At 37.8% G+C, this 14,172-nt stretch overlaps 1 long non-coding RNA gene across 2 annotated transcripts in view; it reads right to left on the bottom strand.

Annotated features, from left to right (window-relative positions):
* Positions 1–572: 572 nt before the first annotated feature.
* LOC144283311 (uncharacterized) overlaps positions 573–14,172 on the bottom strand; it is an 83,305-nt gene continuing 69,705 nt past the window's right edge. The window contains exons 5-6 of one of the 2 annotated variants that reach the window (XR_013351771.1): positions 2,439–2,544; positions 573–776 (exon numbers count right to left, since the gene is read on the bottom strand). This is a non-coding gene — a long non-coding RNA (uncharacterized LOC144283311). Of the gene's footprint in view, positions 777–2,438; positions 2,545–12,003; positions 12,141–12,228; positions 12,312–14,172 lie in introns of those variants that run through there. The other variant, XR_013351770.1, reaches the window with a different exon arrangement.

The raw sequence follows: 14,172 nt of genomic DNA, 5'->3' as shown, positions 1-14,172 counted from the left end.
CATTTTCTTTTCTCTAATTTACTTTTTTGCAAGAATACCGTATATAATATATCTAACATACAAATCATGTGTTAAATGACTATGTTATCAGGAAAGTTTCTGGTCAACAGTAAAACTTTTGGGGAGTCAAATGTTACAAGCAGACTTTTGACGATAGAGGGGGTCAATGTCCCTACTCTCCACATTGTTCAAAGGTCAACTGTACATTCTTCTCAAGTGCACATGGAACATTCTCCAGAAAAGATCAGATTCTAGGCCATAATATAAATCTCCGTAAAATTAAAAATAATTAAATTCAAAGTTCACTCTAAAAACAAGGGAATAAAATTATAAATCAATAACAGCAAGTAATATGGGAAACTGATATATATATGTGAAAGCTAAACAAAGTACTCCCGAGTCACTAATGAATCAAAGAAGAAATCACAAAGGAAATTGGAATATACTTAAAAATGAAAATAAATTAAGATATGCTATTCTAAAACATACAAAGTACAGCTAAATCAGTTCTTAGAGGAAAATTTAGAGTTGTAAATACCTGTATTAAAAGAAAGAAGAAGAAAGACCTCAAAATCATAAACTAACTTTCCATCTTAAGACACTGGCAAAGGGATACCTGGGTGGCTCAGTGGTTGAGCATCTGCCTTCAGCTCAAGTTGTTATCACAGGGTCCTGGGATTGAGCCCTGCATCAGGCTCCCCACAGGGAGCCTGCCTCTCCCTCTGCTTTTATCTCTGACTTTCTTTGTGTGTCTCTCATGGATAAGTAAATAAAATCTGTAAGAAAAAAAAAAAGACTGAGAAAAGTAAATCTAAAGCAAGAGTAAAGAAGGAAATAATAAACATTAGAGAATAAATTAATGAAATAGAAACTATAAAAGAATATAAGAACAATAGAAAAATAAACAAAAACAAAGTGGTCCTTTGAAAAGATAAGCAGAATTGGTAGACCTTTAGCAAGACTCACCAAGAGAAAAAGAGAGAAGACTGAAATTACTAAAATAAAAAATGGAAGGAGAAATTGCTACCAACCATACAGAAATAAAGGGTTTCAAGAAAATAGTATGAACAACTGATGATAGTAAGTGAAACAAGTTAGATGAAATGGAGAATTCCTGGAACTGACTCAGGAAGAAGTTGACAACCTAAATAGACTTATAACAAGTAAAGAGATTGAACTAGTAAAACAAACAAACAAACAAAACTCAAGTCCAGATGGCTTCGTTGGTGAAGTCTACCAAACATATAAGAAAACAATACAAGTACTTCATGAACACTTCCAAAAAACAGAGAAGAGGGAAATACTTCCCAACTTTTTCTATAAGGTCAGAAATACCTTATTTCAAAACCAGACTTAGACATTACAGAAAACAAAACCAATATATTTTATGAATATATGTGCAAAAATCCTTAACAAAATGTCCACAAATCAAATCCAGCAACATAGAAAAAAATTATATACTATGGTCAACTGGGATTTATACGAGGAATGCAAGACTAGTTTCACATCTGCAAATTAATTAATGAAATACATCATATTAACATAATTAAAACAAAAGCCACATGATCATCTCAATAGATGCAGAAAAAATGTTTGACAAAATCCAACACCCGTCACAATACAGTTATACATCTAGACAACAGAATATTATTCAGCACTAAAAACAAGTGAACTGTCAAGCCATGAAATGACAAAGAAGAACCTTAAATGGATATTACTAAGGGAAAGAAGTCAATCTGGGAAGGCTAGATAATGTATAACTCTGACCATGTAAAATTTTGGGAGAAAGTATAACTATGAAAACAATAAAAAGATCTGTGGTTGCCAAAAGTTGGGGTGGGGGGGCAGAGCACAGAGGACTTTTAGGGCAGTGCAACTATTCTGTATGCTACTGTAATGGCAGATACACGTCATTACACTATTGTCCAAACCCCTAGAAGGTACAACCCTAATGAGTGAACCCTAATGTGAACTATGGATTTAAAGTAATAATGCATCTATGTAGGTTCATTAATTGTAACCAATGTACCATTTGGGTGGGGGATATTGGTAACAGGGGGAGACTGTGCAGGAGTGGAGACGGGAAGTATGTGGGAACTCCCAGCTCTTTCTGCTTAATTTTATTATAGATCTAAAACTGATCTATTTTTTTTTTAATTTTTATTTATTTATGATAGTCACAGAGAGAGAGAGAGAGAGAGGCAGAGACATAGGCAGAGGGAGAAGCAGGCTCCATGCACCGGGAGCCCGACGTGGGATTCGATCCCGGGTCTCCAGGATCGCGCCCTGGGCCAAAGGCAGGCGCCAAACCGCTGCGCCACCCAGGGATCCCTAAAACTGATCTAAAACTTAAAATCTGTTAGAAAATAAAATTTAAAAGCCTACTTGAGGAGCTCTCTCAAAATAAAAATTTGTGGTCCCCCCTGGGTGGTATTTACCTCAGGCTGTTGATCCTCTGTGTTTTTTCGCTTTCACTAATGAAGACTGGGCCCTCCTTGTTTTTGGTGAAAGGACATTTTCTCTTGAGGTACCCATTCATGCGTTCTGTCCGGAAGCAGAAGGCTTAGAGTCAGCATGGTGGAACCCAGGAAGCTGGGGACCTTGATGTCTCCTGGTTGATCGGCAAATGGCTTTGTGCAAAGCATTTTAATCCACTAAGCCTTAGGTTCATCATCTTTGAAATGGAATTAGTAGTGACAATTGCATTTAATTATTCACTTAACTATCTGACTAGTGTGCTTCAGAGCAAGGTCCACAAAGACAGGAACAATGTCTGTTTTATTCAGCATCACTATCATAGAGCTGGCACAAAGCCAGCACTGAATAATGATGTACAGATGAATGGACAGAGGAATACACAAAGGAATGATAATGCCTGGCCTGTGGGGGAGTTCTGAAGCCTGAATGAGCCTCTGGCACATGCTAGGTGTCCCCCTTCCCGGGCCCTGTGAATTTGTCTCTTCACCGTTAGAGATCCTCACCTGCCACCCTGAGAAAGCGTTCCTGGCAATTAAGACCAATGGACACCTAGACAAAGAGAGGCTTTAAGAGTACGACTGACCTAGAGAGAAAGGAGACACCTGCTCCATTTTCCCTTAACAACACTTAACAAAAGTAGGTCTTTGTCTTTCCTAATTGCACATTGGGGAAAAGCAGTATCAATTTAAATGTAACACGTTTCAACCAAGGGATAGGCTATTTCTATCCCAGGTCTAACATAATGATTCCCAAGAAGCCACAAACCTACTGATTCAATTATTTGAAGAAAATTTCTAAAGTTGAGACAGGCTTTAATTTAGTCTCCATTATCATTTTCCTGGATCCTGAAGCAGGCAGAGTGAGAAACAGAATGAGCAGCCTTTGTCCAGAAGAAAAGAGAAGTTTGTCTTGTTCTTTCACTGTCAACAACAGGCTGTGTATACTTGGGCACATTGTGTCTCCTCTCTGGGGCTTCACTTCTGGATTTACCAAATCTGGAAATTAGCTACATGAGAGGATCTCCAGAGCACATGTCTAGAGGAAACACTGGGTTAATATTGAGATACAATTTTACACTTGGGAAAACAAAAAGTAGCCATTGTTATAAAACAACAAACTGTATCTTGATTATGTTGTATTATGTCAAAGAGTGACTATAAAGAGAGCTTGTTCTTAGCCATCACCCACTCCCTCTCAAGTCCAAAGGAAACGTATCTGAGTTTTGAGAATGATGTGTGTGTGTGTTGTATGCATGAGTGTGACTTCGATTGTTTATCACAATTTGGAATGGACTAATTGTTGAAAAAATACTGATTATATGATTATTTTATTATTTCCATATCTCAGATTAAAGGATAAAGATGATCAGAATTTTATTTATTTATTTGTTTTTTTAGTTTAAATTCAATTTGCCAACATATTGTATAACACTCAGTACTGATCAGGATTTTAGATACAGATGTCCCCCACTTTGCAAAGTCCGTGATACACCACTTTGCTTTTATGGAAGGCCTACATTAACACCTGTTTTCACTAGCCAAAAGAAATCTGAAGAGTGTTTTTGCTTTTATGAAAAAAGGGCTAAATGTGAAAATAGCATTCTGGATTTCTTTGTAGCAGCCATTATAGAGGCAGCCATACCCTAAGCAGGGAAAGGCCCCCCGCCTCCTTCCAGCTCTGTCCCCTAGAACTACATTCACATCTCAGCATCAAGTTGCCAGAACTTTGACCTATATCCATGAGCATTTGAGCTTTATCTCAATTTATTTTATGCATCTGTTAGCAAAATGTGTCCTATGGTATGAGAAAAGCCTAAGAGGTGATTTTTGGGGTTTCTTTCTGAGAGTGGGGCAAACCTGTATTGAGTTCTTCTACACATGCAAGGTATTGTACAAAGGATTTTATTTAGAATTTTACACTTACTTCTCAATGGCCACTAAATAAATTGACAGAGAATATCTCAATTACCCTCTGCAACATTTCTCTCCTGAGATTTTCAGGGTGGTGAATGTTATTACTTATTAAACTCACAAGTCAATTCCCAAGTAATAAGATACTGCTTTTCGCCATGGAGGCCCAAGTTAATGGACCAATAATGGGCTAGCTTCGGTTTAAAGTTAGCAACAGGGAACTGGAAATTTATAATTCGACGTACACTGTGCCACCTTTCTTATATATGGGAAGGAAATTGGTATTTATTGACTTCCTACAATGTGCTGATTTTCTTCTGATTTAATATTTTAAATAGCTCACATTACTGACACATAGTAACTGTTCAATAAATGCTTACTGAGTTAATAAGTTAATTAGTTAATTTGTCTTCACATATTATAAATGAGGACATTGTGGCACCTAGAGGCAGTATGTAGTAGAGGTAGGATTCAGGTGTGCCTAATGTCACGTCCAGTTCTTTCTCTTCTTGTTTATACCTCTTGGTTTCTATAATCCATTCTTAACTTCTCAGTAGCATAGTGCATAGCACATGATCTCCATGTGCCTCAACATTTTTTTTTTTTCAGCTAAAATCATCTTTAAAATCTGAGTTGCCTCTCAAGTCAAATGTTACCATTTGCAAAGACACCTGCAGGGATGACAGGATAGAGCAGTAAATAAGGGAAAAAAAAGTGAAAGAAGTAGGTTAATATCGGCCAATTGGCAGAAGCCCCCCATTTCCCCACCATCCCGGTTTTTAAACTTAGTGACGTTTATTATAAGATTAATCCTTTTATGAACAGTGTGCAACTATGAATATCGAGGATAGTGTTGGTGGGAAACCAATAAAAGCAAAATTAATCTACTGAAGCCAGGAGCAAGAGACTGAATTCACGAAATAATGTCATACTTTTCATGCATGGGCCTATGTGGCATTGGCAATATGAGAGCAGCTTTCTCCTGAGACCTTGTGAGAATCAGCCATCATCCATCTCTGGATGTAGGATATTTTAACAGCTTTAATTATTATTTAAAATCAGTAATGTAAATAAATTACAGAATTTGAAGAAGGAAAATGAGAGCTTATAGTGGTGATGTGCCCTCCCTGGATAATCTGGTTAGAAGACAGAGTATAAATCCCATTCTTTCTCAGTGCTAACCATTTGCCAATTCTTTTTTTTTCCTCAAGATTTATTTATTTATTTTACAGAGAGAGAGAGAGTGTGTGCACACAGGTGCATGACTTGGGAGAAGAGCAGAGGGAGAGAATCTTCAAGCAGACTCCCCACTGAGCCAAACATGGGGCTCAAGCTCAGGATCCATGAGATCATGCCGAGTTGAAACTAAGAGTTGGATGCTTAATGGTCTGAGCCACCCACATGCACCTATTTTTTTTTCATTCAAAAAATGTAGAATAAGTTATAGAGCTATTTTTTTGTTGTTTGATTTTGAAATTGATATTTTTAAAAAGATTTTCTTTATTTATTCATGAGAGACACAGAAAGAGAGGCAGAGACAGAGGCAGACGGAGAAGCAGACTCACTGCAAGGAGCCTGATGTGGGACTTGATCCCAGGACCTCAGGATCATGCCCTGGGCCAAAGGCAGGCACTCAACCACTGAGCCACCCAGGCATCCCTGAAATTGATTTTCTTTTAAAAAAATTTTTTTTTATTGGAGTTCAATTTGCCAACATTTAGCATAACACCCAGTGCTCATCCCGCCAAATGTCCCCTTCAGTGCCCATCACCCAGTCACCCCAACCCCCTGCCCACCTCCCTTTCCACTACCCCTTCTTCATTTCCCAGAGTTAGGTGTCTCTCATGCTTTGTCACCCTCACTGATATTTTCACTCACTTTCTCTTCTTTCCCTTTATTCCCTTTCACTAATTTTTATATTCCCCAAATGAAAGAGACCACATAATGTTTGTCCTTTTCCGATTGACTTATGAAATTGATTTTCTGATGATGAATATAAATTAGTAATTTAGTTCTAAGTGAACACTTAGAAAACCAAAACACATCAGTAATTAAATAAAGTCAATCAGAATGCAATAGTTTGGATATAATCATTGTTAGGATGTTGCTATACTCAACAGAAATTTGGGCAATAAATATGGCTGAGCACTTCACAGAAGAGAAATTCCAGTAAGTATTTAAAAATGGTAATAGACTATGCTCAAACCCACTGGTTGTTCAGGAAATTGAAAGTAAAACGAAACAAATAGCAAATTGAAAATTAAATTAATTAAAAATGACATAGGAGACATAGCTAAAGAAAATATCAAGGAACTAGAACATAAAATCAAGGAAATTATCCAGAATACAGTACAGAGTGAAGGGAGCAGAAACATCTACTCTCTAGAAAATGTGCCAAGTATTCTCTCTCCCAGGATTTCCTTTCTCTTTATGTACCTTGCCTGAATGATCTAGCTGTAAAGCCATTCACTGAGACAAAGCAACTAGACAGGAGGAGTGACCAGGAAGAGGTGCATCCATGCAGGAGGGGGCTGCAGTATTGATGAAGAGACCTTTAAGCAAGGTGAGGAAGGAACAACTGTGGAGGGGTGTCAGTACCTGAGCCAGGTGAGGTCATTCTTGCATGAGAGTGACCCAGAATGGGAGGACTTGGCATGGTGAGCCAGACCAAGGCAGGGTGGGGAGGGCATCTGTGCATGTGAATGCATAGAGGTAAGGATGGAAAATTAACTACTCAAAGGAGGATCGAAGAAACTAGAAGCTTAATTTTAAAAAAGATTTTATTTTATTTTTTATTCAGCAGAGAGAGAGAGAGAGAGCACAAGCAGGGAGAGGGAGAAGCAGGCTCCTCACTGAGCAGGGAGCCCAAAACAGGGCTCGATCCCAGGACCCTGGGACCATGACCAGAGCCGAAGGCAGACGCTTAACAGACTGAGCCACCCAGGCTTCCCGAACAAGAAGTTTATTAAGGAGAACCGTAGTCAAAACTTTTTTTTTGTTGGAGAAAGGAGTTACAAATACAAAAAGAGAGAAAACTAGGACAAACTCTGGGCTATTGGATTAGAACTGGAGGTACCATAATTTTACTCATTTGCTATTGCTGCTTTAACAAATTACCACATACTTTGTGACTCCCAACAACACAGATTTATTATTTTCCAGTTCTGTAAGTTATAAATCCAACACAGGTACCAATGGGCTCCAATCAAGGTGCTGGAAGGGCTGCCTTCCTTTATGGAAGTGCTGGGTTTGATCCCCCTCCCTGCCTTTTCCAGGTCCTCTAAGCTGTCTGCATTCCTTGGTTTGGGACCTCTTCCTCCATCTCAAGGATAGCCTGAGGGGTGTAATTATCATATTGCATGGCTCTGACCTTTTCTGCCACTTTTAAGACTTTTTTGGGATTACATTGGACCAAGCACGATAATTGAGGACAACCTTCCTACTTTAAGAGCAGATAATTGGCAACTTAACTCCATCTACTGCTTTTATCCCCCTTTTCCAAATAAGATGATGTTCACAATTCCAGGGATTAGAATATGGACATCTGTGAAGGGCCATTATGTTGCCTACCAGAGATGGGGACTAATGGTTTTCAATATATATAAACAGAGAAGTATATATAGTTGTTAATGTGTCTATGTGTGTTTCTATTTATAACCTATATGTGTGTATGTACATACAACCCCCTCATTAATCCCTAGTTTTGTCACTGGGTGATCCTGGGATCAATGACATCCTGATAGCAATGACTACACATAAACACAGATCTTGACTTCTATTTAACATTCTCTATCATAAAGAAACAGGGCTCCTTGGAGAGATGGCTGATCCAGAGCTAGGGCATAAAACGTTTAAGATGAGTATAGTATGCCTTATATGTCAGAAAGCAAGAGAAGTACTCCAAGAATGATGGGATGTGCTGAGAGGACACAGAAGCCAGCTTGAAAGGGCCCCTTCTGGCCAAACTGGAGAAGCTGGAACATTAAAATAAATAATGATCGTAGCACATTACAACCCACTGAATGAGACAGGAAACCATGACTCTGCAGCGGTATTATTTAGCAAGTAAATACATCAAAACTTTGATGAGGGAAGGACTATGTATGCAGTTTTAAACTATTCCCTTCAAAATATGTATTAATTTTACAAGACAAACAGTAACTTTAGATCAGAGAAGCAGATGATACCACGTAGCACTGCCTGGGCATCTATTTTATTTGGCTACGCAGCTGCAGGGACCTTACTTACACTAACCTCATGCAAGCCCCTCAAGCAAGCACCTTCCCTAGATAACAGCCTGGAGAGCACAAGCAAACGTACATTCCTGATATGATCCCCCCAAAGCCTTTTGATATACAGCCTTCCCTACTCTTTCAAGGCCTTTCCCTGTGTGCCCCTTAAAGAAGACCCCCATGGAGCTTACCAAAATCCTGGGGCTCTTTTTGGTTTGAATTTATCAATGTAGAACCTACCCAGGACCCTCACAAATGCATGTGTCCCAGGTCTGCATCTCTGTGCCTGCACCTGCCTTCACCTCCCCACGTGGCCCTTCGAGATGTGCCATGTACTTCCTCCACGACCTCTGAGTAATAAACTTTTGTATCTCACTTTCTCTTGTGCTCTTTTGCTGAACCACAGCTCATTTAGCACCCCAGGATTCTACTTAACAAACGTTAATGTAACAAATCATAACAGTAACTCTGTGGGAAAGTCATTATAGGAAGTGACCTCAAGCCCAACTGTTAACCCCAACTGTTCCCACGAGTGCAAATGACAAAGACTTCTCTAGACTATTAGTCAGTAAAAGATGGCAAACATATTACTAGATAAATGAACAAAAGCCCTGATTTGGAAGGCAAATAAACATCAGTAGATTATCTGTGTGTCTCTTTTAATGCAGGAAATCAAAATTGAAAGGAGATGTCATAATGATAGACCATTAGAAATCAACAAATTAGAAAATGTTAAAACCTGCCAGCATCAAGTATAAGCAAGAATTTGGAGAAATGAGAACTCATCTAAAACTCTAATATATAAATTTGTAGCAAATCACTAGAATATTATTTGGTAAATAAAGTTATGAAGTAGAAAGGTTTTATATCCTAGAGCCTCATAATTTCACTTTTAGGTATAGAAGTATATGGAACTTTGAATATGTATGAGTCTCCAGTTAATCCTGGAGAATCCAGTTAATACTGGAGAATTCCACTGATGTTGAAGAGTCTTTCAATGTATAGCCTAAATGTACACTGAAAGAAGAATGGATATATTAATTAAATATATTCGCACAGTAGAATACTGTTCAGTTGTAAAAAAATGAATTGTAGCTACATTTTTCAGACAGATGCATTTTTAAAAAGATTTGTCTATTTATTTGACTTAGAGAGAGAACATGAGCAGGAGAAGGCAGAGGGAAAGAGTGATTTCCGAGCAGACCCTGAGCTGAGCGCAGAGCCCTATTCGGGGCTGAATTCCACAACCTATGAGATCACCAGCTGAGTGGAAATCAGGAGTTGGTCACTCACTCCACTGACTGAGCCACCAGGTGTCCCAACATGGATACATTTTTAAAACACAACATGGAATAAAAAAGCAAGTTGTGCAAGACTAACCACAGCTTGATAAAATTACATCAAGTTAAAAAACAAAGACAACAAAGAATTATATATTTCATGCATATATAGGTATGTGGCCCTATTATTAAGAAAATCAAGGAAATAGGGGTGCCTGGGTGGCTCAGTCAGTTAAGCGTCTGCATTTGGCTCAAGTCATGATCCTGGAGTCTTGGGGTGGAGCCCCGAGTCAGGCTCCCTGCTCAGTGGGGAGTCTGCTTCTCCCTCCCCCTCTGCCCTTTCCCCTTGCTCATGCTTGCTCTCCCTCAAATAAATAAATAAAATATTTTTAAAAAAGAAAATCAAGGAAATAGAAGAATTCCATTTTTGATTCATTAAACAATACAAATTAAAATAAACATTATATCAAGGACTGGTGAAGATAGGGAAATGGGCATATTTACTAAGAGGGATTGGATTACTGCAATATTATTGAAAAGTAATGTGGTAATATTTACTAAAATAAAAATATATACTCTGATTAAGAAACTGTATTAATCAGGGATGCCTGGGTGGCTCAGAGGCTGAGCATCTGCCTTTGTGTCAGGGCGTGATCCCAGTCTGGTGATCGAGTCCTGCATTGTGCTCCCTACAGGGAGCCTCCTTCTCCCTCTAGGTCTCTGCCTCTCTCTCTCTCTCTCTCTCTCTCTCTCTCTCTCTTTCTCTCTGTCTCTCATGAATAAATAAATAAAATCTTTAAAAAAAAAAGAGAAAAGGAATTGTCTGATCAGAGCTGATCCCCTTACAAAATACCTCTAAATAAATATATCTGTGCAAAGATGCATCCCTATTTGTGTCAACAACAAAGTGGAAGTAACCAAAATGCCCATGAATTGAGGAATGGCTGAATACACTGTGGTATATCCATTCTTTGCAAAGTTATCTAGCTATTAAAAAAACTGAATTAGACTTTGAGAGATAGTGATATTTAGTTAGATGAAAGTAAAAAATGCCAGAATAATGTAATCTAAAATGATCCCACTTTTGTAAATAATTGAATTGTAAAATGATAACCTTAGTCCTAAGCATTTGTGCATATGAATGTATAACTTGTCTGTGGGGAAAGAAATGGATTAATGCATATCAATATGCTAAACTTTGTGACCTTGAGAGCTGGAAATGAAAATGAGTTGCCATGCTATTATTAATTTTTAAATACAATCTTGCATTGTTTCACTGGTTCAAAAGAGAGGATGTTACTTTGATTTTATGAAAAATAAAGGAAAAAAATTTTAATTTTAATAATTCATCTCCACAGGGGACATTTGGAATATTTAATTTCCAAAGTGTATTCTAGGAAACTATATTTTATAATAAATTTAAAGAATTCTCTTTTCCAATAAGTTTGGTAATATGGGATAAAAAAAAGTTTAAGGTAATTTTTTTTACTAAATTATTTATCAAATCACTTAATAATTTTACTTGTGATGTGAATTTCTGAGATGAGGGTTTCACTTGTAGAATTTCTTAAACATTTTGACAACTTAGAATATCTCAGGGAACTATCACTTTATAAAACCAATTTTCTGAAATAATGTGCTAATCCAACTCCCCAGACATAACTAATCTCAACATGAGGTCCAATTCTTTCCAATTTTTTTGCTAGCATTTTTACATAGTGTAGATTATATGGTACCCATAACTTTCACATCTTTTTATTTGTAATGCCTTGTCATAGACATTGTTTTATCACTGGGTAATTTTTATAGACATCAGTTATTATAATTTAGTGAGAATTCCAACATAAATGTTTATGAAAAAATGTAACCAACAAAATCCTATATTAGTAATGGAAGATAGTAAAGAATATGATTAACCTATAATTCATGTACTTGTATGGTTCACACTAAAAGCTTTAAAGGGACTGACCAGAGATGATGGATATCTGGAAACAGGAGAGAAGGCAACATGGAGGAGACAATTTTTTTTAAAAAAGATTTTATTTATTTGTTTGAGAGAGTAAGAGCACAGGGCTCCCACTGAGTAGGGAGCCAGACACAGAACTCCATTCCAGGACCCCTGGATCATGACGCAAGCTGCAGATGCTTGACCAGCTGAGCCACTCGGGCACCGCTGAGGGAAAGGAATTTGAAGACAGGATCAAGGCAGCTCTGGCTCAGATTAGAGAAAGTCGAATATCCTGATAAGACAAGAGCTTGCTCAGGACCAGGACTATAGCTTTTATTAAGAGAGGACTGGTTTATATAGAAATCACAAATGTGACTTACGGGTGAGATCCCATTCTACAGAATTCTGTAGAAGGAAGCAATGCTTATTATGACCGTTAAATCCGGGTTGTGGTAACTGAGGCCTGTAATAAAAAAGATTTATGTTTCTAAATACATTCTAAATACAATGGATTGTCTTCACTGTTCCCCTACAAATCCCTTGTTCATGGAAATGGCTGTCCACCGAAAAGAAACCTGAGAGCCTATCTGGAGTCAGTTCAGGCTGCTATGACAGTGTACCATAGCCTGGGTGGCTTAAATAATGGAACTTCCTTTGCTCAGTGTTCTGGTGGCTGGAAATCCAAGGTCAAGATGTCTGTAGACCCTGTGTCTGGTAAGGGCCCCCTTCCTGATTCAGAGAGAGCTGTCTTCTTCCTGAGTCCTCACAGTCAGAGAGCAGATGACAGAGAGCAAGGGCAAGCTCCTGTGTCTCTTCTTCTAAGGGCACTAATCCCATTCATGAAGGCTCCAGTGCATGACCTAATCTCATTCAAAGGGCCCTCCTCCTAATACCATTACACTGAGAATTAGGATTTCAACATAAGAATTGTGAGGGTGGGAGGTGGGAACAAACACTCAGTTCATAACAAAGTCACTCCAATAATTCAACTGGAAGCTGCATAAACCCTTATGTGAGTAATAACAAGTACTAACATTTTTAGAGTAACTTACAAACACCAGTCATATATATTATCTAATCTTATCTATTTAACCCATCTGTGAGAATTGGGTATCACTATCTAAATATTATAAATAAAGAAATTGAAACTCAAAGAGCTCAAACAATTTGTCTGAAGTCACAGAGTGAACTAGTGAGTGAGCTCGATTTATACCCGGATGTGTCATCTCATGTTTGTTCTGCTGCACCATACTCCTTCCTCAGTATCAGGCACTCTGACAATAAAGACAGAGGATATTAGTACGTTTAATTTGTTAATTTGTTCATTCTTGATTTTTTTTTCATTCTTGAGTTTTTAAAGTGGAATTGTTTCTTTTATTAGTTGGGGGATCTCTTCACATACTTAAAAAAAAAAAACATTGGTGGCATATTTCCATGCCATCGTGTATTGGAGAATATGTTTCCTTTGTCAGAAACATGAAAGGTAATTGGCATAGGTGTCAAGATTTGGGGTTACAACCTTCTTCCCTTAAAAGCCATCAGCTGTCACCCCTTACATTCTAACTTCTGATGTAGTGAAGTCTGAGCCAGATTGATTTGTGTTCTTTTGCTGGTAACCTGTTTTTCTCCCCTCCTGAGTACTTGTTAAAATTTCCTTTATCCTGCTATATCATAAATTTTGCCAGGATCCATTTCCATCAGTCCTTTTTCACTCATGTCATCAGAGAAGCAAAAACTGTTTTGTCTTTACCTTCTAATCTAATTACTTATTGGGATTTTAAATGATTTTATCTTTGTGGGTTTTTAAAAAAGATTTTATTTATTTATTCATGAGAGACACAGAGAAAGAGAGGCAGAGACAGAGGCAGAGGGAGAAGCAGGCTCCATGTAGGGAGCCCGATGTGGGACTCGATCCCAGGACCACAGGATCACCTCCTGAGCTGAAGGCAGATGCTCAGTTGCTGAGACAGAAGATATTAGTGTCCCACGATTTTATCTTTGATACCTACATCCCAGTTACTTTGATTTTATTTTTCCTTGTGAACACTTGTTATGTTCAGGTGAGACCTTCTTTCTCTACCCTCCATATCTACCATTTTTGCTGTTATTTTTCTCACTTTTTATTATTTTTCTTTGAGTTTGAGTTCTCAGTTTATCTTTTTATTCGACAAGCATTTATTAAGTGTTACTCCGTGTCACTCATTGTTCTACAACTTTTGGATACAAGTATGAGCAAAAGAAACCAAAATTCTTATCTTTGTGTAATTTATAAGAAAAAACAGAGAATATTTTAGATAGAGATAAATAATTTGGAGATAAATACG

Source organism: Canis aureus, chromosome 14, assembly GCF_053574225.1.
Source record: "Canis aureus isolate CA01 chromosome 14, VMU_Caureus_v.1.0, whole genome shotgun sequence".
In the NCBI taxonomy this organism is placed as follows: domain Eukaryota; kingdom Metazoa; phylum Chordata; class Mammalia; order Carnivora; family Canidae; genus Canis; species Canis aureus.
The sequence above is the reverse complement of the archived record's forward strand: the minus strand, read 5'-3'. Positions and strand labels throughout refer to the sequence as shown.